This window comes from Polyodon spathula, chromosome 3, assembly GCF_017654505.1.
Source record: "Polyodon spathula isolate WHYD16114869_AA chromosome 3, ASM1765450v1, whole genome shotgun sequence".
In the NCBI taxonomy this organism is placed as follows: domain Eukaryota; kingdom Metazoa; phylum Chordata; class Actinopteri; order Acipenseriformes; family Polyodontidae; genus Polyodon; species Polyodon spathula.
Window position 1 is genome coordinate 34,554,942 of NC_054536.1, and position 25,961 is coordinate 34,580,902.

Sequence of the window (25,961 nt, forward strand, 5' to 3'; positions counted from 1 at the left end):
TGCAATAATTACCCACTCACTATTTGTTCTCTGGCTAGTGCTTTAGAAATGTATAGATGAAACTCAATCATATGTGCCCTTATAAAAAGGCTAAAAGGGCTGAAATAACTTGCGTAGGGAAAAATATTTAGGCTAGTATTGCAAAAACATCTGAACATACAGTATGTGTTAATGAAATATAATAGAGGGTGCGCGTAGCAATTTGATACAAGATCGAGGGGCTAATTAAATCTTTAACTTAGGCAGTACATTTGAGAAACTGCAAGAACTGTTCTCCTTTTCAGTTTGTCGCTTCTCTTAAGCAGTAACAAATCTAACAATTCCTGAAAACTAGGGCGCTGAAATATACTGAATTTACATGTTCCAAAAAGTAGAGACATTTAGCATGGCAATAACAAAAGGACATCAGATATGTAGTTTATTATTGTCATTACGTATTAATTAAATCATCATGATGCAATACTTAAGTATTTAGAAGTATATAGAAGTGTAGGTACTTGTCCCTTTATTGTTGTTGTGTATGTGTTTTTACAATAGATTTTCTTTTATTTTATTTAATCAAATGTCAAGAATTATAACAGCGCTTGACAGCTTCGTACCTTTTTCAAATGTATAACAATCACCAGCATCTTTCAGTATTTTTATTTGGGGGGGGGGGATGAATGATAAAAACAGTGAGTATGTTTGTAAAACAATGACCTACAATCTATATGTCTTCTTCAGTTTGTAATGTAAACAATTTTGATTTAAATTCAATTATAGCCCTATTTCAGTATACAGCAGAGTATGTTTGTGTGGCTGTAACATGGAATGTCTGAAGGGAAAAAAAAAACACAAAAAGATACAGTAGCCTAACTTGTAGAGATGTCCCAACAGACATAAAAAAAGATAAATATATCTTAAATATATCTATAAAACTGAATGATTTCTCACTAAGAAACTAATGTTCCGTTTCTCAACATATGTACAAATTCTGTTTTCATGAAAAGCCTACAAACTTCAGTTAGCAGTCACTTAACCACTGAGCAGCTTTTACATTTGTTGTTGTTCTTCAGCAATCTTTATTTTATAAATACGTTTTGTAAAACACAGCTAGACACCAACATCAATGCAAAATTTGCAGTAACCAACTGAGTATTTGGTTGGTGCCTCTATAAAATAACAACTAGCAATACAGCAGCATCAATTATCAGAATTAATTGGGACCTACCTGTTCACATAATCGATTTTATGGATAACTGAACAGGTATTAGTAACAATTACTGTACCTGTAATAATGTATAGAATAAAGTTAACATACACAAGTACCTACTGTTGATGATATATAGCTAGCAATTTATTGTATCAGATTAAGCATACAAAATTACAAAGCTTAAATCAATAAGTGAATGCAATTCAGTAAAACTTTAACACCTACAGTTAAGGTAATGCATTACTGTAATTAAACACGTACCATATACCAAAAATGGACAACCAAAGAATACAATTCAGTACAACTCTGACACATTACAAAACTTTAGGAATCATTAAACTTCAAAAAGGCATTGTAATATCGTGCAGTTGAAATGAATCAAATAAATGTTCTTAGCTACTCAATAACATAAACAGGATATCCAGTCATTACTGGCGAAATAGAAGAAAACCCAAGAACGAGGCGACTGTTTTAATTTAAAGCTGGGATGCTAACGCGTCTATTAAAAAATAAAATTAAAATGTGATCGCGGACAGATGATATCCTGGTAAAACTTTTGCATTTACAAAAACAGCGTTGTTTAAAACTGTTCCCTTACCTTATTAAAACCTGAATTTAACTATTTCTGTTAGTCACCATCACACAGCAAGGGGACTGTTAAATATGCAGAGTGAAAATTTTTTTTTTTTTTATTTTTTTTTTTTTTTTAACTCAAGTTTACGTCTCACTTTTATCCTACCATTTGAACGCCCTGAATAAAACTGCAAATTTTGAAAATTCTTTTCAGCGTTCTAAACTCTTGGATGAAATTTGAACGCGCGCTGCGCAGTTTTTTTTTCTTTTTTTTCTTTTTTTTTTTTAACTCAAGAAACCGCATTTGTTCGAATACAGAAACACAAACTGAAAACGATGCGCGTTTCTATGCAGTTTTTATAAAACAAATAAACACATTCCACTTAATTGTATAACTGAAAGTGTACACTGAATGTCTCCTCTGGGTCTCTTGACACAGTCAATAGTTTCTTTTTTATTTGTTTATTTGTTTGCTTGTTTGTTTTATCATTAAAGCGAATTTCAAATCTCGTGTTTTTAATTTTAACGGCAGGGGTTGGTTACCTGACTAAGTGCAGCAGAGTAGCACACAACGAAACAATGTCAAACCATCACTAACAGAATCAGTCTCCTCAGTGCAATCCCGGATTCAGGAGCTGAATTTACCATACGGGAATCCTAGGCTTGCAACAATTTAAATACACCATACGTGATCCATCACGTGATTACAGGTGCGTTCGGTTGATTGGTGGTTGATTAGACAGTAAGGTTAATCAAGGTTGATTAGTTGATTAGACAGTAAGGTTAATCAAAGCTCGGATAACTGAGTCTAGTGTATTGTTTTATTAAAGTACAACAGTCTGTGGTTGTTCTCAGAAACGTTAGCTTATATATGAAATGGTGTGTAGTGTACAGTATTATGTCAATTTTATATTTTGTTAATGAGCCTTCAATTTTTTATTTAATATGAAGCAAAATGGCGGCACTGAGAATTTGTGCTTTCAGTACTTCATCTAAGGTGGCGCACCACAAGGTAATCTGCTCCTCGAGTCACCTCAGTGAACTAAGCCTGTACACTACATTGTTTATTTTCGTCAATAATGATAAAGAGCACAATTGTTAAGCAATTATTAACACTGGTGAATAAAACCCGTTTAAATTTAAACAAATAAAAAGAACAAAGAAAGCTTACTTTAGCTTTTACTGTGTTTAATGATGCTGAAACATTCTGTCTCAGTCATAAAAAAATAAAATAAAATTTAAACAAATGCATGATTATAACAACCCTAGTGTTTCACTAGGAAACTACGGTGGCCGAGAAATGCAAAGCGGTACTAGCAAGTCTACACTGAGTCGTAGCTGCAACCAAGGGATTGAAACGGGGTGGTAACACATCAGAGAAAACCGCAGCCGCATAAAAAAGGCAGGCACATTGTTTAGAAAGCGTCTTCTGGAAGTTACATTTTGTGCCTCAAGTTTATTTTTTATAGCAAAAATTACTTTTTTTTTTTTAAGGTAAAGCAAGGTTCAGGTGAATGTTGCCATATTTAAGAGTCAGTGACACGATATTATGAAGTAGTATTTCTAATTTACCTTGGTATTTATCTATTTATATACCAGAAATTGATTATGTATTGAATACGATCTTAACTAAACCAGCAGTCGGTATAATTAAAGAATAAAGGAGTTTGAAAAGTGCTGTATAAAACAGAAACAAATGCCTTTATGTTTATTTTTAATATCTAATTTGCAATTAGGTGTCTGTCTCGTAAAAATATGGCGACATTCACCAAAACCTTGCTTAACCCCCGCGCCCCCCTCCAAAAAAAAAAAAAAAACGTAATTTCTGAGATAAACGATTCTTTTTTTATGTGGCTGCAGTTTTTTTTTTTTTTTTTTTTTTTTTTTTGCCGTTAAAATCCCATTTCAGTCATCTGGTTGCAGCTACGCCTCTGTAGATTTGTTTCTTCTTTCCATTTCTCGGCCACCGTATGAAATACCTAACACGAAATACCTAAAAGTCTATAGCCCTTGTAAATCAGCTTTTTAAAACTGTAATTTCATTCTAAATGGTGTAACTACCAATATTCTTATGTCTATGAATTTCACGGTATGGCTTATCCTAAAGCAGAAGTTTAACCCAATGGCTGACACCGTTTTAAAAATGTGGATGCTTAAAATTGATCTCAGGTAATAAACAATCAAGACGGGGGTTCATATCATGTAATAATCATTTTTAAAAAAATTAAAAATGCACATACATACACCAAGATATTCTCCAGTTTAATAATGCAACACAAGTATCTCAGGGAGTTACTTTAATGACTAATTACCTTTTGCTGATTACAGTGAAAAGTGAATAAAATACATTTTTAATAGAAGGCATTTTAAATTGTTTCATTTCCATCTAGTAACCTGTTAAGAATCTGTTTTTATTATTGTTCTGTATATGAGACAGGGTATGCCAGTTACACTGTGGGTTATAAGCAGGGGCTAATGGTATTTAAATGCAATGCCTCACAGCCTACCCGCCAGTATTTCAATCATTTTGTGGTTTCCTCTAAGTTTTTAGTTAAATACATTTCATGTTATTTTTTATTTTATATTAAGAATGAGGATTTTTTGGAAGACATTTTAAGAAAAACATTCATCATTTGAAAATAGTGCATGCTCCATTTGAATATTTTATTGTTAAAATAAGTCTGTGTTGTTTTGATTCTGTTTCAGCTAACACATTAAGAGAAAGTGAGTCTCTGGGTAAAAAAATATTTTTAAATATAATTTTAATGGGATTGCATTTCTTGTAGAAACACACACACACACACACACACACACACACACACACACACACGTAAAATCTACAACAATACTGAATATCACAGCACACCTTTAATTTCCTTGAATACGAATGTAATGCATACACTTAAAATTAATTAAATCATATTTGTTTTGTGTCATTCATATAATATCACTGTAGGTTTGCATTTAACTTACCTAGAAAAAAATACATTCTATTTACTTATGTATTTGTTTATTTTTTTACATTTTACAAGAAAAAACAGTATGCTTATATATGTATACAACAAATGTAATGCATTTAGTGCAATATTGCAACAATGATGCAATCACTTTATAGGTTGTTTTATAGGTTGTTAACAGTTATATACCTTGCATTCAACCCCAGTATAGTTTAAATAAAGATTTATATTTAACCTTTGTCAATTATTTTACATGAAAAAAGGGTTAAGAGACGACAGCAACATTCAATGGATTTGCTTCAGTGATTTTTTGTATTAATAGGAATATACTAGAATACCTTTTCAGAAATAGCCAGTTGTCCTTATGAACATAACAATGTCGGTTGCTTCAATGATTATTGTCCAGACTATAAAATCGATACATCTTGTTCATACCTAACTGCCTTTGTTCTAGTAACACTTTCTTGCAGAACAAAGACCTTCTTTCACCCACCACCGCTAATAATGCGAACCCAACTCTACCCAGTGCTCTCATCATATTAGATAAATGGAATATATATTATGTGCATAACATAAAATTTACAATGTGTATAGAAGCTGTTCTGTATTATTCAAAACACCTTTTTCGTTTGTCAGACACTGACAGTTATTTACATAATTTAAATATATATATTTTTTCCAGAATATTGTTAGTAGCTAAAAATGTATTTTTAAATATTTAACAGTTTCATAAATCTGGTAATTTCATGTTTACAAAATATGTTCTCTCAATAGAGTTATCTAATTAAAAAAAAATAATAAATCAGTGAGGATAAGTGTAATATATTTATAAATCCAAATATATAAATATATATATATATATATATATATATATATATATATATATATATATATATATATATATATATATATATATATATATATATATATATATATATAATATATACATGTGTAGTGAAATATTGAATGTTATTATTATTTATGAACAAATACTTGGGAGCTCGTCAATTCAATTAGATATGATCAGCTAATTATGTAAAACTGTTCTAATATAATACAAAAAATAAGAACTGCTTATTGATTTTCCTGGCATATTTGAATGTACAAATCATAGTGTGTGCAGTTATGAAAATACATCCCATTCAAAGCTGGCACCATGGGAAATAAAGTGATGATTTATCTTTTTTTTTTTTTTTTATCAGAAGCTCCTCAATCACATTGTTTTAAAAAAACACCAACAGTGGCCCACAAAGGGAAAAATTGACTTTCTTCCACCTAAATAACCTTAAACTGAATGCACTGGATGAACAAGCTTTTAGAAAAAAGAATGTTTGATTATGATACAGACCATGCATGCTGAGACCATATGTGCTCAGAATTAGGTACACAATGCATTTATTTCAACAATGTACACTCGTTTCTACAAACCATATGCCGCAGTGTACCACACCCTTTTAGGGATGTCAGTGACAATTATAAAAATAAAAAAATAAAAACCTCCCTGCACTGCCTAAATTGCTAACCACCAACCCACAACAATCAATTTAAAACAGATATTCATGCTTATATATTATTAAATGTAATGTCTCATTTTTTCTGTAACAAAAGTAAAAAAAAAAATGTGTATGATAAAATCATTTGGCATTTCCAACAACATTATGTTTGAAATTAAACTTAAAGAAAGACAACGAAGGAACTGTAAGTCCTCCCTTTTCCTTTAAATAAAGCAGACCAGTCAAAGAAGTGTGCATTAAGGTTTTAAAAAAAATTATTTTAGCTTCTTTTCTTGTCAATGCTAAAATACAAGGTAGCCTAATAATAGATTTTATTCAAAGCCCTTTATATTCTACTTGATCAACACAATTATATTATTGATAATAAGGGACATTTAAACAATAAATAAAGTTAAGCTTTTAATTAGTGTAGAATTCCATGTCATGTCAGTTTTAAGGATCAATTCAAAGGCATTTAACTTCTTTTTTTTTCTGACCATGTATGTAATATAGAAAGCCAGCAGCCTGTTGATAACAGAATTGCAATTAATGACCAGAATTAGGTAGTCTTTCTTTTTGTCTATTTGATGGCAGGAGTTTTCCTGGTGCCATTTTTTGGTGAAACACTTCTTCACCTGAAAGAATATTGCAATCACATTTTCATAAATACCCCTTACAGGCCCATTATGTTCGATAATATTAGAAAAAAGTACTACAATGGGCATGACATGATATAGTTATAGCAGAGCATTCTATTTTTTAGCACACAGTTAACTATAATATATAGTGTAACCTCTTAAAGAGTAACAGCTGTCAACAGTTGTCTGGCAACAGAAAACTGTCTGAAGTGCTTATATAAAACTGACTGGCCATTTAGGGTTGTCAAAAGTTGTCAATATGGCTTGTTTCCTGATGCAGCTAAATGGATAAATCGAGAACAGGCTAAATAACATTATACTATAATGCTTGTACAATCCACTTTTGTTGGCCTAAAACCATTCTGTCATGTGTCACCTATACTACCGTCATAGTTTGTACTGCACTAATGCTTTATATTTAGAAATTTCCAGAATTTCTAATGTCAGTATCTCATGAAGCCCAGATCCCTTACCATTGACTAACAATAAGCTTAATTTACATTTGTTTAACTTTTACCTATGATATGCTTAAATATGTTAAAATAAATAAATACATAAATAAATAAATAAACAAATAATGCTGACAATTATTTTCTTTAATCTGACTTTAATCAGAATCCATTTCAAATCTGTTTGAAGTGCATACGGTACTGTTGAATTGTTAGTATTTTTTCATTAATATTAACAATAAATAAACTTGTAAATGGTTTAGCATTCACCCTATGACCAGTGTTGAAACCTTCCTGTTGCAGATGCGTGGTCTGTAGATGAACGGCACTCCTATATATGAACGTGTCACCATTTAGTCTTAGAGATAAAACTGACAGTTTGCAGCCACTTCTGTCACAAAAGGCTCATAACACTAGGCATTCTAATGAGAGCCCCTTCTAACAGACACACATGCACACACAAAGGAATCCTACAAGTATCTGAGGCTGTCAGAAAAGTCAGCTCCCCAGGCTACGCCTGTCCTTATCCCAGCATCGGCAGACATTCAGTCCAGACAGGTTGGCCACGTGAGCAAACCTTGACAAATGTCTCCCCAAGGCATACCCAGATTCCCCATACTCGCATAATTGCAGTACCTTTCCTAGGATGCTGACAGGAGCTAATGGGACACTGGCAACCATGATAAGGCAGCATCCTCTTTTAAAGATGCATGCAACACCCATGATGTGTTAAAAAAACAGCCATATATTTAATTTATGCATCATGAAAAAGGATGATTAAGTATGCAGATGACAACATGTTATGTGCCTGTATAAGAACAACTGTATAACTGCATATTCATTTCAATCAGCTGTAATTGGCGATATTGGCTCATTTCCGTTCCATATTAAAATTTTGTTCCAAATTCTAAATTATGACACTAAAGGTACAAATTAACACGAGCAATGCTGTTTTTTTTTTAATTATAGAAAGACAAATTAGATTCTGTGCGAGTTACTATTTTGTCAACATACATGGCAGTGTATGTACGGAACAAAGCTTGTTTCGTTCGTGACCAATATATATATAATTATATATATATTATACATATACCATATATATATATAATATATATTATATATATATATAAAGCGAGGTCTTTGGTTTGCATCATCATCATTATAATTATAAATTCATTATTTTAAAATTGATGTTCACACCCAAAGCAAATTCTTCTGGCATTTACAGTAGATTTGTATTTGATTGTATATATTTGAACATTTATATTCTGTATCGTGTGACTTGGTACAGTCATAAAAATGTCACTGATCAACTGCACTGCAATAAGACAACTTTTGGCTTTAATGTAACTTTAATAGACAATGATTTTTCAGTCATGCATTATACAGTTAAATGGGACATTTACTGTACCTGTGGTCATCATTAAGTACAGCACACCATGGGATAGTATTGGTCTGCATAGTGTATATCAAAACTACTTTGCGCATCGGGACCCAACGGCCAAGACATCGCCCTCTGCATTCAGTTCATCCTGTAATAATTGCGCATCACAGTGTATAAAATACTACATACTCAGTAAATTCTATAAGGCAGTGCAGGAGGGATCAGCAGATGCACACAAAACATTGTGTTAAAACTCACCACTGGGCTCTCCTAGTGTAGTAGTAGTAGTAGTAGTAGTAGTATTGGTGGTAGTGCTGGATTCTTCTGCCTGTCTGTTCAGCACATCTGAACTCACTCATAGCGGTCACCAGCTGAAGAATCAGATCAGTTGCTACACCCTGGCACAGAGAACTGAGTGCCACATGGGAGGGGATTTTGTAATCTGCCAGGCTGTACCACCCTGCTGAAATATCAGGGAGTGGGGGCTGTTATCAGCTCGCTACTGATGCTGTGTACCCCGTCTGCTTTCCAGTGGTCCCTTCCAGCAGCTACCCACTGATTGGAAGCCTGCGCCTGTCTGATTAAGATTCAAACAAGGAAGCCAGCTGAAAAGGGGATGTACTAAAGCCTGAAAATTGATTCAGACCTCTTTTTTTTCTTCAAGAAAATGTTATATCTTTCACCTTTTTGTCCCATTGTTAGACTTGCACTGCTTATATAAACAAAGCATTTCTCATGCTGAGGATGTACGAAGCTTTTTAACACATTATGACTGGGAAAATGCTTAAATTGAACAGCTTGTTTTGCTTTGTGAAATGATATAGAAGGAGTAGCTTGTGTCAGGAGAGGTACTGTATATCAGTTTCACTCAGTAATTGTAAATTGAACTGTAATCCTTGTTCTGCATAGATGGAGGCAGTTTTTGATGTAGTTGTCCAATACCGAATGACAGAAAAAATAGGTGGGCCAAAATGCTATAGAATACTGCATCAACTATATCTTAATGAAGCATTAAGGCATGACAGGGGGTGGGTTGTCATGATATAACCACACACTTAAGGTGTTATAAAGCATGATGCAAATTATCAAATTATTAGATGTATTTACTTTTTAAATTAACACAGCAAACCTTTCCAAGAACAGAAAATATCACTACGCACAAGAAAATAGTTCCACTGAAAATAAACAACATTTGTTTAAAATTGTTTTATTTTAATAGAGTAACATGTTTATTCATAAATATATAAATATTGATTAAAATGTGTTAAAGTAGCTAATTTCTGTATATCAATGATATTAACATATTACTTGTGTATTTACTATTTTGGCCACACTTTTTTTTTTGTTTATAACTGTTAACAAACAGCTAATAAACATGTTAATGTACATTATTTATTTTCTGTTAATAGGCCAGCTAAAACTGCAAACACCAGAGCCCTATGGATAATCAATCAAACACCAGACCCTATGGATGATCAATCAAACACCAGACCCTATGGATGATCAATCAAACACCAGAGCCCTATGGATGATCAATACCCTGTCAATCATATGCTTGAAATCAGTTCAAATTGTTACTAGGGTTTTATTAACCTTAACCCTAACCTATAGCTAAAAATTTCAATGTTTGTTAACAGTTAATAAACAAACAAAAAAACAGCTTGTGAGCACGCTGGCTGCAGGGTGGTGACGTCAGACCAGAAATCCAAACACACACAAGCACTGACGGGTGCAACTGAGACACAATGGCTTTTATTAAATGAACAAAAATAAAAGGTTTAAACAAAAAACACATTCTCGAAAAAAGGGCACAAGGGCCAAAACAAAACAGAACACAACACACTAAACACGTATATACTAAATCTAGCAGTTGTATTCTATTGTTTTCTTTTTCTATCTACCTGGTAGACGGCGTCTCGCTCGTCCTGCCAAACTGTACACAATACAAAATAATATTGGCTTTTTGCCGTCATATACAATACAGAAATCATAATCACAATAATAACACAAATAATAATATAAACAAAGGGGTGGGACACTCTGCCACACGGCCCTTAAAATAAGGCATGACCACTGTTTCATTAATGGACATAAATATTTAAACTCCGTAAATTACATAAACAAATCTGATAAAATTTTAATTTACTTTAATTACAGATCAGAGATTTTTGTAAATTGCCAGATAATATGCAGCTTGAAAAACTGCCAGAAGGGGAGCTGCAGGTGAAAGCATCGGCGTCTGTGTGAGAACACTTGCTTTGTGTCTTGCAAGAACTTATTTTTGTCTTTGCTTCTCCAGCTCCGCTGGTTTTACTGGGGGATAGTGCGTTGTTTTGTCTTTTCCACTTTTTAAAATTAATGTTAATATGTTGCTAGCATTGTTAGAGTCTGCATCTTTCGATTCATGAAACAGAAGCAACAACTGCAAAGAGTAAACCCTGGAACTTGAAATGATGTGCTTTAGGAAGAAAACCTGCTTTCCCCTTGGCTCGCGGAGAGCTGCCCTTGCAGAAGCGAGATCGAACCAATCGGCCTCCAGGGCTGGGAAGCAAGCGTTACTTTCCCCATTGGGAAAATGAAGAGAAGGATAGAGGATACATTTCAGAAGACTACACATAGCCCCAACTAACAAGAAACGCCTACACTTTGGGAGATCAGCACGGCCAGACCTCTGAGCAGTCTTGGGTCCTCAAGATCTGTCCTTGGCCTCAAGGACAGCTCGAGGACATTTTTTCAGGTCTCGTCCTCAACCTTGACCTTGGCGGGGTGGCCTCGGGGGTCCTCAGTACGAGCACTTAGGTGTTTCAAACTGGCCACGTGCCATTTCTCATGATAACTGATTACTAATTTTACTTGAAAAAAATTAACCGTTTTCCCAAAATTAAAGTGTGAGGGGGTTTGTGACAGGCTGGCGTTGCAGTGACGTCAGACCAGAATGCAGGAAGCAAAACAAAGGCAAGTTCTGCACTTCAAAAAGCGCTGCAGCGCCGTTTATTTAAATACAGAAATAAAATAAAATATTTTAACAAAACACTGCTCACAGAGCGAAATAAAAGTTTTAAACAAAAATAAATCTTGCACTCAAACACAGGTCCAGCTGGGCAGTAGCCTTCACAGAGCCTCTATATTATGTTTCAATTTCTCTCTCGCTCGCTCTCGTTCCTCCTCTGAACACCCCACCCGGTGTACCCAGAGCTGTGCGTTTATATACAGGTGGCCATCTCCCGATTAGCAACAATTACACAAGTATTTAATTCAGGAGATGGCCACCTTCTGCACAAGGTTTTTAATCACTCCTGGCAGAGGACGAGTTTACTAACCTTGCCTCTGCCAGAACACGTTTCAAAATAAAAACAAAACAAACGCACAGCTACGCCGTCATATTTAAATACATAAATAAATCATAACACGGCTAAGCCATCAAAACGACAACAAATACAATAAATAAATCATAATACATCAATACAAAATAACACAGAGGTGGAGAGGGAGACCCCATTTTAAAAATAAATAAGCAATACATTTAAACTGCAGGGCTTCCCTACCGCCCTGCTACAATTAAATTAAATTGATCAGTTATGTTTGTCAGTTTACTGCAACATGCACATGCTTTGCTTACTGTACCTAATCAGTATTTAGAAGAAAAAAAAGAAAACGTGATTGACATTGGGCATATCCAATTAATTTAAATCTTTAATTTGTGGCAGAAAAAAATATATACTACTACATTCATGTATAAATATTTATATTCCCGCTATGGAGGTGCCACACTGGACTCGCCGACGCCTGTGGTATAAAGCATGCAGTTATTTTTATTATTTATTTTTTGATAATGTCTGCTGAACCCAAAATTGCTAAATTTGCATATTCACATTTCTCCATTGAAGCAAATGTGTAAAATGCAAGAAGATTGTTGAGACCAAATGGACTACATCTGGACTTAATAAGTAAGTATTTTTGTTTAATCTCCCTTCATATAAAATGTATAAACATGGCTTTAATAAACCTTCCCTTATAAACCTTTGGAAGGATGTCAATATTGATGAGGTATTTTGAAAAAACGATTCCCGTGTGCTCAGAGATCCCATCTTCTGTAACCTTACAGCCCCAGTATACAGTATATCTTCATAAGCCTACTTCAAACAGTAAAGTTTAATGAAGGATTAGGGTTGTTTTGGTAGCATTGCACAAAAAGTAATATATTGAATATATATTCAAAAATATGTTTGAAAATGGCACTTCTTGTATAGGTATTATTATTATTATTATTATTATTATTATTATATTATTATTATATTATTAACAACAACAACAACAACAACAACAACAAGCAAAGACGCCAATTAATTTGGAAATTTGGAGATGGGAGTACCCCATCACAATATGTTTTTAAATATCAATAAACTAGTGCATATAAGCAGATAATGTTTCAGGATCTAAATTGATATCTATTGGTTTTTTTTTTCCCTTATTAATTTATAAATATTTATTTTGAGAAACTAATCCAGAGTAGTGTCCATTATTGCTTAGAAAGATCCTCAGAATTATGACATTGCAATTTTACTAAGTTTGCTTTTCGTTAGCATTTTGTAGTTAGCAGTATTTTTTCTGTTCTTGCTGTTTGTAAACACTGCTTTGCTAATAGAATATTCTGTGTATGTGCTCACTGTTTATGTACAGAAATTAATATGCACATAATCGTTTCCACTGTCGTCTGATTTGGGTGAATCAGAATTGTCAGACAGTGAGTTACTTTATATTCTCTGTGTCACTTATTTTTTTTAAATAAATGTTAAGTTCATCACCATTTGTAGTGTTTACTCGGGTTAATGAATGTTTTGTATTTTGCCCAATTTCTTTTTTTTTAGAAATCAACAAAACTTTCAGGGACTGTTGTAGGGCCTTTTACAATACCATTGTAACTGATATTTCCCTATAAAACCATGTGCTTTATTCTCTGATTACAGGCTACTACCGACGTCAGTACTAGCCTGCAATCACTATTATGACGACAGATTGCGTCTGATATTTCTGATTACAGACGCGATCTGATGTCAGTGGATTGAGATTTTTCAACATTTTTTTTTTTTTTTGAATATCTCATGATTTGAAAGTGCTTTGACGATTTCAAGTAGGCAGTGCAGTGAAAGCTTATTTGTTAAAAAAAAAAAAAGTCCTCTCGATTTACCGTTTTGTCAGAGGCTAAAAGGCAGAACTTCAAAACTCTGAAATTCTGGGCTGTACTTATTCCAATCTGCAAGACCATGGTAAACGAAACAAAACTACGGAAGACGGAGAGAAAGAAAACAATGACAATAGAAGTCTATGCTGCAGCGCCACCTAAAGGCCATTCATAGGAAACACTAAGTTACAACCGCCAGAGCATTTTTGAAGAAGAGAAGAAGAGCGACCAGAATTATTCTGGGTTTAAAAGGCATGTCATATGCAGACAGACTAAAATAATTTAATCTATTCAGTCTTGGACAAAGAAAATTATGCGGCAATCTGATTCAAGGTTTCCAAATTTTAAAAGGTATTGACAATGTCGACCCAAGGGACCTTTTTGACCTGAAAAAAGAAACAAGGACCAGGGGTCACAAATGGAGATTAGATAAAGGGGTATTCAGAACAGAAAACAGGAGGCACTTCTTTACACAGATAATTGTGAGAGTTTGGAACCAACTCCCCAGTAATGTTGTTGAAGCTGACACCCTGGGATCCTTCAAGAAGCTGCTTGATGAGTTTCTGGGATCAATAAGCTACTAACAACCAAACGGGCAAGATGAGCCGAATGGCCTCATCACATTTGTAAATTTTCTTATGTTCTTATGATTCTGACAGCGACTAATTATAAAAAAGTAGTTTTTTTGTTTGATATGAGATTTTTAGTAAAGAAAAGTTTAGTGTAATGTTATTTATGTGTGTTTCTTTTTTAGTGCTGGTATTATACAAAATAAAATATAAGCTTGTAAGAACAATTCAATAATTGATCATTTAATGTTATCTGGGTTGATTAGTTCTCTTACTAACAATATTTAATTGACGTGTTACAGAGATCGACAATTTACTATGAACACAAATTCATGCGCAGACACAAGGAATGTTTAATCAACACTAGTATTTTATTAAGTACACAAATAATAAACAGAAATCAGAAAGTCAGAAAGTAAATCTCTTAGTCTCTAAGCACCAAACACAAGTCAAAAACTCTCACTGCATTCATGCTGGCTAGCAGGCAATATGACACTGCCTGTCACCACACACACAAAGCAGCTACTCAGCAGTTCAACCAAGCTGTGACGTAGCTAGTAGCTTGCTCACATACACACACGCCCACATAGATTACTTATAGTTATTTTCTCAAGTTTCACTAAAAGTTATTTCACATGCAAAGTGTGCAAACTCAATAATTAACAGTTCGCTTCTGTGTGAATGTGTTACACTTAATTAATTTAGTTTCATGAAAGGAAAATGCAACTGGAATTATACTCAACGGTTCCTTGAAGCTTAGACCTTTGGTCCCCTGGTTTGGAAATTCAATCTGTTGAAGTGTCCAGTACAAAAAGCTCTCCTTTCAGCAGCAAAGGCTTCAATCCCACATTGGATCAAACTCAGAAACAAAGCTTTCAATTCTCGATAGAATCAACAAACAGCTGCAACAAAGTCTTCAGTCCTCTGTACAGGATCCACAACAGCGCCCCTCCGCTCAGTCCTCTTCGCTGAATCTTTAGCTAGCAGGTAGTAGGGCACAGTTTCTTTTGGATACTGTGGTTTTAGGTGTACAGCAGACCCAGACTGGTTTATCTGATAACAGTCACTGTAAGTTTTACAGCAATCCTCCAGTCGGGCCTCAGTCTCGTTGCTTGCGGCTGTTGACTCACTTGCATCTTGCTTACTCGTCTTGGGCCTGTTTTCAGGCAGAGTCCCGGAGTTGGAGCTCTGGTTTGCTTTGCTCAGCAGAGTGACAGCACCTTGTTTAGTTTTGCTTGGATATTTCTAGCTTTTTCACTCTGCTGAGTAATCACTTTCATGACATCATTTGTGTATCTTGCCTTTTTAACTCACAAATCTTTGATATTTGTCTTTTGTCTGCTTCCTTTTGTCCAGCTGCTTGTAGTTGCAGTTGGGACTTGTTGACATCTATACTTTGTATCTTCTTTGCACCAAACCGTTTGTGTTTGCAGTTTTACAGTCTTTTCACTGTCCTTTCAGCCTCACCCAGTCTATGCATACTGCTGTGATTTAGGAAAAAGAGCAAAATGCTGTGTCTTAAGAAATGGGCCCCTTGGTTCCTGGCAGGAGTACTGAACTGAAGATGACCAGGGCTTGGAGGGGGCATCTGGAATGGGTGAGGCTGAAAGGACAGTGAAAAGACTGTAAAACTGCAATCACAAATGGTTTGGTGCAAAGAAGATATAAAGTATAGATGTCAACAAGTTGGTTAAACGAGGCAGTCTCCCCAGCAACACCGAGTGGAAGCGACAGCGAGTGAGAGAAGTACAGGCGTGGAAAAGTACAGAGCAGTTTAGAAGCAGTAAGGAGAAATTGCATCTTTAATTGCTTTAATCAGAAAACACAGGACATTGGGGAAACACAGCAGCAGCTCAAAGTCAAAGAGCCGCGTGTGTTTTCTGATAACAAACAAGCTGAAACTCGGAGCAGCTGATTCAAATTCAGCGCCGTTCTGAGACACGGGTGAGGGGAGGAGCCAACAGCAAAGCAGAACAACGCAGTTAAACGAGGCAGTCTTCCCAGCGACAGCGAGTGGGAGAAGTACAGGCGTGGAAAAGTACAGAGCAGTTTAGAAGCAGTAAGGAGAAATTGCATCTTTAATTGCTTTAATCAGAAAACACAGGACATTGGGGAAACACAGCAGCAGCTCAAAGTCAAACAGCCACGTGTGTTTGCTGATAACAAACAAGCTGAAACTCGGAGCAACTGATTCAAATTCAGCGCCGTTCTGAGACACGGGCGAGGGGAGGAGCCAACAGCAAAGCAGAACAACGCAGTTAAACGAGGCAGTCTTCCCAGCGACAGCGAGTGGAAGCGACAGTTGAGTGGGAGAAGTACAGGTGTGGAAAAGTATAGAGCAGTTTAGAAGCAGTAAGGAGAAATTGCATCTTTAATTGCTTTAATCAGAAAACACAGGACATTGGGGAAACACAGCAGCAGCTCAAAGTCAAACAGCCGCGTGTGTTTTCTGATAACAAACAAGCTGAAACTTGGAGCAGCTGTTTCAAATTCAGCACCGTTCTGAGACACGGGCGAGGGGAGAAGCCAACAGCACAGCAGAACAACGCAGTTAAACGAGGCAGTCTTCCCAGCGACAGCGAGTGGAAGCGACAGCAAGTGGGAGAAGTACAGGCATGGAAAAGTACAGAGCAGTTTAGAAGCAGTTTGAAAGCAGGTTGACGGCTGCAGAAGTAACTAAACTTAAAAAAAAAAGCCTCAACATGGTCTTCAAACCAGTAATCTGTGACACCTGCTTGATGTGGGAAATCCGAGAAAACCCAGCAGAGCTAAACCAAGTGTGCATAAAGTGCCGCGTGATCCAGGATTTGCATAAACTATTAAGTATGCTAGAAATGGAGCTAGAAGAAGTGAGACAGCAACAGGATCTTGAGGAACTGGTACACCCACAATTCATGGAACTCTGCATCACCCCTAACAGACTGAAAGCCACCACGGAGATAGAAGGTCAGAACAGCTGGGTTCAGGTAGGCAGAAGCAGGGAAAAAAAGAAACTTCGTCAAACACAACCACCAGAAATCAAAACAACCAACAAATTTGAGTCACTTCAGAATTTTGATGAGCAGAACCAACAACAAGAGAACGAAAGGAACAACATCCAGGACCCTATTGACAGTGGTGACCAGACAGCAAAAAGAAGGGAGGTCATGATTGTTGGGGACTCCATATTGAGAAACACAGCAAGTTCAATTCGCAGTTTGGACCCCCTTACTACAACAGTGTGCTGCCTTCCGGGAGCCTCGGTCAGGCACATCACTGAGAACGTGGACAGGCTCCTAGAAAGAACAGGAGACGACCCGGTAGTAGTCGTCCACATCGGTACAAACAACATTGGAAGAGACAGACCAAAATCCCTGCAAAACAAATTCAGAGAGCTAGGAAGGAAATTAAAAGAGAAAACCAAAACTGTGGTATTTTCTGATATACTACCGGCACCTTGCAAAGGACCATATGGACAGCTGGAAATAATTAATCAAAACGCATTGCTGAAGACATGGTGCACACGGGAAGGCTTCACCTATCTTGATCATTGGACCACATTCTACAACGAGGACTATCTTTATAGACGGGACGGACTGCACTTAAATAACAAGGGAACCAGTCTACTTGGAGAAAAGATCCTCGAGCAGGTTCAGAAGCATTTAAACTAGAAAGGAAGGGGGGAGAAATCAACAAAAAAACAGAAGGGAGAATGCATCAAAACAAGAACAACAACTCGGGTAAGACAACCATTAAATGTATTTATCTAAATGCTAGAAGTATCAGAAACAAAATTCTAGAACTTGAAGCTACTGCACTAACAAGTAACTATGATGTGATAGGTGTTACTGAAACTTGGTTGTCTGAGAGTGATGGGGACGAATATAATATTTGTGGGTATACACTGTATAGGAAAGACAGGCAGGACAGAAGAGGAGGAGGGGTAGCGCTATACATAAGAAACAGTCTTGAAGCCCAGGTGTTAAACCTGGACAAAGAAAATAAAGCCGAATCAATATGGGTCAGAATAACGGACAAAAATGCAAAGGGCATAATAATAGGAGCATGCTATAGACCTCCAGATTCAGATGGTGAGCAAAATAATCTCTTGTACAATGACATTAGAAATGCGTGTAGCAAAGGAGAAGCCATACTAATGGGGGATTTCAACTTCCCCCATATAAAATGGGAAAACCCGGTGGGTAGCACGAAGGATGAAATTGAAATGGTGGAAATGACAAATGACTGCTTCCTAACACAATTTGTCAAGGCACCAACTAGAGGGGAGGCATGCCTTGATTTAGTCTTTTCAAATAACGAAGACAGAATAACTAAAACAGAGGTCAGAGAACCACTGGCAAACTCAGACCACAACATGGTCTCATTTGAAGTGTTTTTTAAAACCCCAAAAGTAATGACTAAAGCTAAGGTTTACAATTTTAGAAAAGCAAACTATGAAGGTATGAAACAGAGACTAACAGAAGTAGACTGGAGTAAAATAGAGAAAACACCCACAGAAGAAGGATGGTTGTTCTTCAAAAATGTAGTACTAGAGGCGCAAAACAATTACATCCCTAAAGTAGACAAATCTAAATGTAAAACTAAATTGCCAAAATGGTTTAATAGATCAATTAAAAAAAATATTCAGCGAAAAAAGGCACTTTACAGAGCATTAAAAAAGGACCAAAAAGAAAGTACGCAGAAAGAGTACACGGAACTGCAAACGCAAGTCAAAAAGGCCAAGAGAGAAATAGAAATGAACATTGCTAAGGGAGCTAAAACCAATTCCAAAATGTTTTTTCCAATATTACAACAGCAAGAGAACATTCAAAGAGGAGATTAAATGTTTAACAGATACAAATGGCAAAATCGTAGAGGAAGAAAAAAAAATAGCAAATATATTAAATGATTACTTTTCACAAGTTTTTACAAAGGAAGATACTGACAACATGCCCCACATGTCATCCAGTTCCTATCCAGTTTTAAATAACTTTAGCATAACTGAGGCAGAAGTGTTAAAGGGACTAGGAGCTCTTAAAATAAACAAATCCCCTGGGCCGGATGAGATCCTCCCAGTAGTACTCAAAGAAATGAAAGAAGTAATTTACAAACCGCTAACCAAGATCATGCAGCAGTCTCTTGACACAGGGGTGGTACCGACAGACTGGAAAATTGCAAACGTAATACCGATCCACAAAAAGGGAAACAAAACTGAACCAGGTAACTACAGACCAGTAAGCCTGACTTCTATTATATGCAAACTTATGGAAACTATAATAAGATCCAAAATGGAAAATTACCTATATGGTAACAGGGTCCTGGGAGACAGTCAACATGGTTTTAGGAAAGGCAGATCGTGTCTAACTAACTTGCTTGATTTTTTTGAGGATGCAACATTGATAATGGATAATTGCAAAGCATATGACATGGTTTATTTAGATTTCCAGAAAGCTTTTGACAAAGTCCCGCACAAAAGATTAATTCTCAAACTGAACGCAGTTGGAATTCAAGGAAACACATGTACATGGATTAGGGAGTGGTTAACATGTAGAAAACAGAAAGTACTGATTAGAGGAAAAACCTCAGAATGGAGTGTGGTAACCAGCGGTGTACCACAGGGATCAGTATTAGGTCCTCTGCTATTCCTAATCTACATTAATGATTTAGATTCTGGTATAGTAAGCAAACTTGTTAAATTTGCAGACGACACAAAAGTAGGAGGAGTGGCAAACACTGTTGTAGCAGCAAAGGTCATTCAAAATGATCTAGACAAGATTCAGAACTGGGCAGACACATGGCAAATGACATTTAATAGAGAAAAGTGTAAGGTACTGCACGCAGGAAATAAAAATGTACATTATAAATATCATATGGGAGATACTGAAATTGGAGAAGGAATCTATGAAAAAGACCTAGGAGTTTTTGTTGACTCAGAAATGTCTTCATCTAGACAATGTGGGGAAGCTATAAAAAAGGCTAACAAGATGCTCGGATACATTGTGAAAAGTGTTGAATTTAAATCAAGGGAAGTAATGTTAAAACTGTACTGGCCTCCTCTCATTTGTAAACTTTCTTATATTCTTATGTTCTAACCCTAAACAAAACACCCGTTTCCACTTGTTTTAGACACGGAGGAATCTGTCCCTCTCCCTGCTACTTTACAATGTCTATAAAGAGGTATGTAAAAATACAGCGAACAAGGAGTGGGGCTTGGCTGAAGATACAGTACTGAGTGTCCTTTTGCGATTCAGTGCCTTTTAAACCTGTTTTACTCTGAAGAAACCCAATTTAAACAGAGTGTGTGAAAATAAATTGGACCTAACACACCTAAGAAGCACAGAATAAATGGATTGCAAAGGGTTAAGCAATTCCCTGAGTTCTCTAATCTCCGCTTTAGCCTGGAGGTTCTCTTCCTGGTGCAAAGTGTTTTTAAACATACCCTCATTATTTCTATTCTTACGGTGTTCTCTGTTATTACCCCAGCGCTGGCTAGCATGGTTCCCACTGGCTGAATTGTTACTGTAATTATTTTTGGACTGCTGAGGTCTTGCTTTCCTTGTACTGTTGTTTATCTGTTTTAGCAGCTGGCAGTTCTGATCCTTCTATCTGAAGGGGCGGCTCCTCGCTTGCTACTGCATAAATCTTTATCTGCAGCTGCTGCGTCTTTCCTATGGAAACTCCCTATTTTACGGGACCAGATTTCTCATGCCTCATCCACTATCACATCCACTGGGGACACAGAGTTCACAACCAAACTTGCTAACTCTACTATCACTGGATGCAAGCTATTCAAATACAACTGTCAAAACTGTACCATTTTATCGGGATCCTCACCTGGACCACAACCTGCTTGGTATGTGCACTTAAGCTCATCGTAAAAATCACAAGGATCTTCCTTTTCCCTACATTTCATGCTGTAAGTCCTAGTTACAGCTACACCTGTGTTGTAAAAAGGGGGGTATTTCTTTATTAACTCCTGACATAATTTCTCAAAGTTATTTTGCGTTTCCTCTGGTAAATTATTTACCGAAGCAGAATGCAGTAACCTTTGTTTAAAAAAAAAATGACTTGTGTTCCTCTTCTACAATTCCAGCCGATGTAATAAAACCTCTAGTTGTAGCGATTAAGTCTTCTATATGATGACCCTTTTTCAGTCAGGTCGAACTGTGGAACTTTTACAGTCATGACATTCTAGACCCTAACTGTGTTCTGTGTGTGTATCATGTGTTCGGAAAGCCAGGTGTATTCGGGTGCTGGTCTCATGGAGACAGCACTGACAATGCAGACTCCTCTGTGCATGTATTGCAGATGTATCGCTGGGATATTGAAAACCGGGGGTGCTAGCCTGGGGGTTTCGGGGAGGCAAGGCTGCAAACTCAGCCTCCTAAGCACCAGCCTTAGTTCTATCCCAAGTGACCATTGCTCTATCATGTTCCAATTCTTCAATTCTATATTTTAATGCAGCCTTCTCCTTGATCAAAACACCTCATTATTCCTACGCATTGCTTCATTAAGCTCCATGTTACGTAGTTGATACCTGTCCAGGCTAATCCTCAGATCTAGAATTCCAGCTGCTGTTTCATCTCTAAGCTTAGCATGCTCTCGCCTCAAAGCCTGATTTTCTCCAGTTACATCCTGAAGCTCTCCAATCAAATCCTGATTTTTGCTACTTAAAACCTGACATCTCCCTGCACCACCTGACATTTGTCCTGTGCACAGTGCAACCTTTTAGTTGATAGATACACTATAGTAGCAATTGCAGTAATAGGTCTCACAGCCTTAACTTGAAGTTGCTGAAACACATTTTCCTGAGCCCTCCTGAGAGTAAACTCTGTGGGAGAAACGACAAGATCCCCTGGATTGGGAGTCCCTGGTTGTTCCTATTTAATCATCTCTACCAAATATTCATATAGCCCCTGCTCGGAAGCAACTTCCAATCTAGGCATCTCCACCATGGTATCAGTGTCTGAATCTGTAACTACAGACATACCTATACTTTCTAACTTGGTTTCAAGTCAAAATTATACAGCCCATGGTTATACACCGTTAAAAATACACAAGAAATCAAACAACAAATATTTGATAAATGTGGTTTGCGGAAAGATTACTGCTCTGTGAGTTTCTGTTCTAACAACGCTGTTAAACACTGGTAAAAGGGAAAAGCAACTACTTTACGGCACTCCAGTTTTCGATTCCAACCCATTCGTTATATGCAATTGGTGGGGAAAAACCACTACTACAAATTAAATTCCAAGTTTAATTCTTTGTGACTATGTTCATAAACCTGGCAGTTACTGTGCTAAATCAGTCTTATCACATCGGGGTCACCAATTAATGTAGGAACAATTCAATAATGGATAATTTAATGTTTATGTGGGTTGATTAGTTCTCTTAATAATATTTAATTGACATGTTACAAAGATCGAGGATTTACTATGAACATACATACACGCACAGACACAAGGAATATTTAATCAACAGTAGTATTTTATTAAGTACACAAATAATAAACAGAAATCAAAAAAGTCAGAAAGTAAATTTCTTAAGTCTCTAAGCACCAAACACAAGTCAAAAACTCTCACTGCACTCATGCTGGCTAGCAGGTAATTTAAATGACACCGACATACATACAAAGCAGCTACTCAGCATTTCAAGCAAGCTGTGACGTAGCTAGTAGATTGCTCACATACACCCACACCCACATACGATCACAACCTCAAATGCTACTGTCATATATATATATATATATATATATATATATATATATATATATATATATATATATATATATATATATATATATATATCACTACACAGTACCTTTAGAAAGTCTACACCCCCTTTCAAAATGTTCATCTTTTGTTGCCTTATAGACTGGAATTAAAATGCAACTTCCAAGTGAAAAAAAATATTCTAGAAATTTGTAGAAAATTAATTAAAAATAAAAACTGAAATAGCTTGGTTGGATAAGTGTCCACCCCCCTTGTAATAGCAATCTGAAATTAGCTCAGGTGTAACCAATCGCCTTAACAATCACACACCAAGTTAAGTGACCTCCACCTGTGTTAAATTGTAGTGACTCACATGATTTCAGGATAAATTCAGCAGTTCCTGTAGGTTCCCTCTGCTGGGTAGTGCATTTCAAAGCAAAGACTCAACCATGAGCACCAAGGTACTTTCAAAAGAACTCCGGGACAAAGTTGTTGAAAGGCACTGATCAGGGGATGGGTATGAAAAAATATCAAAAGCCTTGAATATCCTTTGGTGCATGGTCAAGACGATTAAAAAGTGGAAGGTGTATGGCACCACGAAAACCCTGCCTAGATCAGGCCGTCCCTCCAAACTGGATGACCGAGCAAGAAGGAGACTGATCAGAGAGGCTACAAAGAGGCCAATGGCAACTTTGCAAGGCTTTTATGGCCAAGACTGGTCAAAGTGTGCATGTGACAACAATATCCCAAGCACTCCACAAATCTGGTCTGTATGGTAGGGTGGCAAGAAGGAAGCCATTACTCAAGAAAGCCCACCTTGAATCCCATTTGAAATATGCAGAAAAAACACTCAGGAGATTCTGTAGACATGTGCAAAAAGGTTTTGTGGTCTGACAAAACTAAAATGGAACTTTTTGGCCTAAATACAAACCATTATGTTTGGCGCAAACCCAACACAGCGCATCGCCCAAAAAAACACCATCCTTACTGTGAAGCATGGTGGTGGCAACATCATGTTATGGGGATGTTTCTCATCGGCAGGGACTAGGACACTTGTCAGGGTAGAAGGGAAAATGAATGGAGCAAAGTATAGAGAAGTCCTTGAGGAAAACCTGCTGCCCTCTGCAAGTAAGATGAAACTGGGACAGAAGTTCGCCCTTCAGCATGACAACGACCCAGAGCACACAGCCAAAGCTACACTGGAGTGGCTAAGGAACAAAAAGGTAAATGTCCTTGAATGGCCCAGTCAGAGCCCTGACCTAAATCCAATTGAAAATCTGTGGCATGACTTGATTGCTGTCCATCAACGCTCCCCAAGGAACTTGACAGAGCTTGAACAGTTTTGTAAAGAAGAATGGTCAAATATTGCCAAATCTAGGTGAGCAAAGTTGGTAGAGACCTATCCCAGCAGACTCAGCTTCCACCAAGTATTAACTCAGGGGGGTGGAGACTTATTCAATTATGATCTTTCAGTTTTGTATTTAATTTTTTTTCTCAATAAAAACTTTTTTCCCCTTAACAGTGTGGAGTATGGTGTGTAGATAAGTGGAAAAAAAATCCTCATTTAAATGCATGAAACTCACACTGACACAACAAAATGTGAAAAAAGTTAAAGGGGGTGTAGACTTTCTATAGGCACTAATATATATATATATATATATATATATATATATATATATATATATATATATATAAAAAAACAGAGGAGTCTGTCTGTCTCTCTCATATATCATGTGGCTGTTCCCAATTTGCACCAATTACCTAATTTGGGAACAGCCACATTCTCACATATATTTGGCAGATGTTCTATTGGACTCAGGTCAGGAGACAAAGCTGACCATGGCAAGACCTCGGCATTGTTTTCTTGAAGTCGTGCAATTGTAATCCTAGCTTCCAGATTGGCTGGAATGGAATCACACTTCCACCACCCCACCGGTTGGCTTGAACAACGCAGCAGTCAGCATAATGCTCAACACAACGTCTCCACACATGTTGCCTTCCGTCAGGCCTGTCAAAGGAAAAACGGCATTCATCGATGAATAAAACACTCCATCGCTCTCTGCCACCACCTAGGATGTTCTCTGGCCCACAGAAGACAGCGATTTCATCTCAGCTGTCAACATGCTACCCCTGAAAGGCCTCCCAGCATGCAAATCATTTTCATGCAGATGGCGAGCTACAGTCGTTCTGCTGATGCGCAGGTTATTTTTTCCTGGAATTTCTCGTGCTGTAGCCACTGCAGTATGAAAAAACGATTACGCAGATGGATCAGTCGGATGTGATGGTCCTGGGCCGGTGTGGTGACCCTCCGCCTTCCAGGACGTGGCCTCTACCTCACAAAGCCAGTTTCCTGGTTTCTCTGGACTAGTCTGCGGATTGTTGAAGCAGAACATCTCATTCTCTGGGCAACTTCTCTCACAGATAGGTCGCTGTCACGGATCGAATGAGTGGTGCGTGCGACTGGTGACGTCAGACCAGGAAATGAAACAAACACAGGATGGTATGGGGCTAAACGGCGCTGCTGCGCTCGTCTTTAATAAATAAACAAAATAAATATTTAAACAAAAGACTTTACATGAAACAAAAAAAGGCTCAAGGGCCAAATGAAAACCAACACAAACAATTTTACACGTTTACAAAAACAAGTACCTTTGTTCGCTGGCTTGGTAGCATTCACTCTTACTATCCTTCACTCTCCTCTGCTCTGAACCCGGAGTGGATCTTTTATACTGGAGTTTTAATTACCCATTAAATAATTACCTTATTACGGCTCCAGCAACATTCCCATGAGCTACTTATAATGGGGGATTCAACCCTATCCATGCCAACAACAT

The 25,961-nt window shown here is 36.8% G+C and overlaps 1 long non-coding RNA gene across 1 annotated transcript in view; it reads right to left on the minus strand.

Moving 5' to 3' along the window:
• The window catches only part of LOC121313018, a 55,768-nt gene extending 46,661 nt beyond the window's left edge, over window positions 1–9,107 (minus strand). Inside the window, exon 1 of the long non-coding RNA XR_005949936.1 lies at window positions 8,945–9,107. This is a non-coding gene — a long non-coding RNA (uncharacterized LOC121313018). The remainder of the gene's footprint in view (window positions 1–8,944) is intronic.
• Between the last annotated feature and the right edge of the window lie 16,854 nt (window positions 9,108–25,961).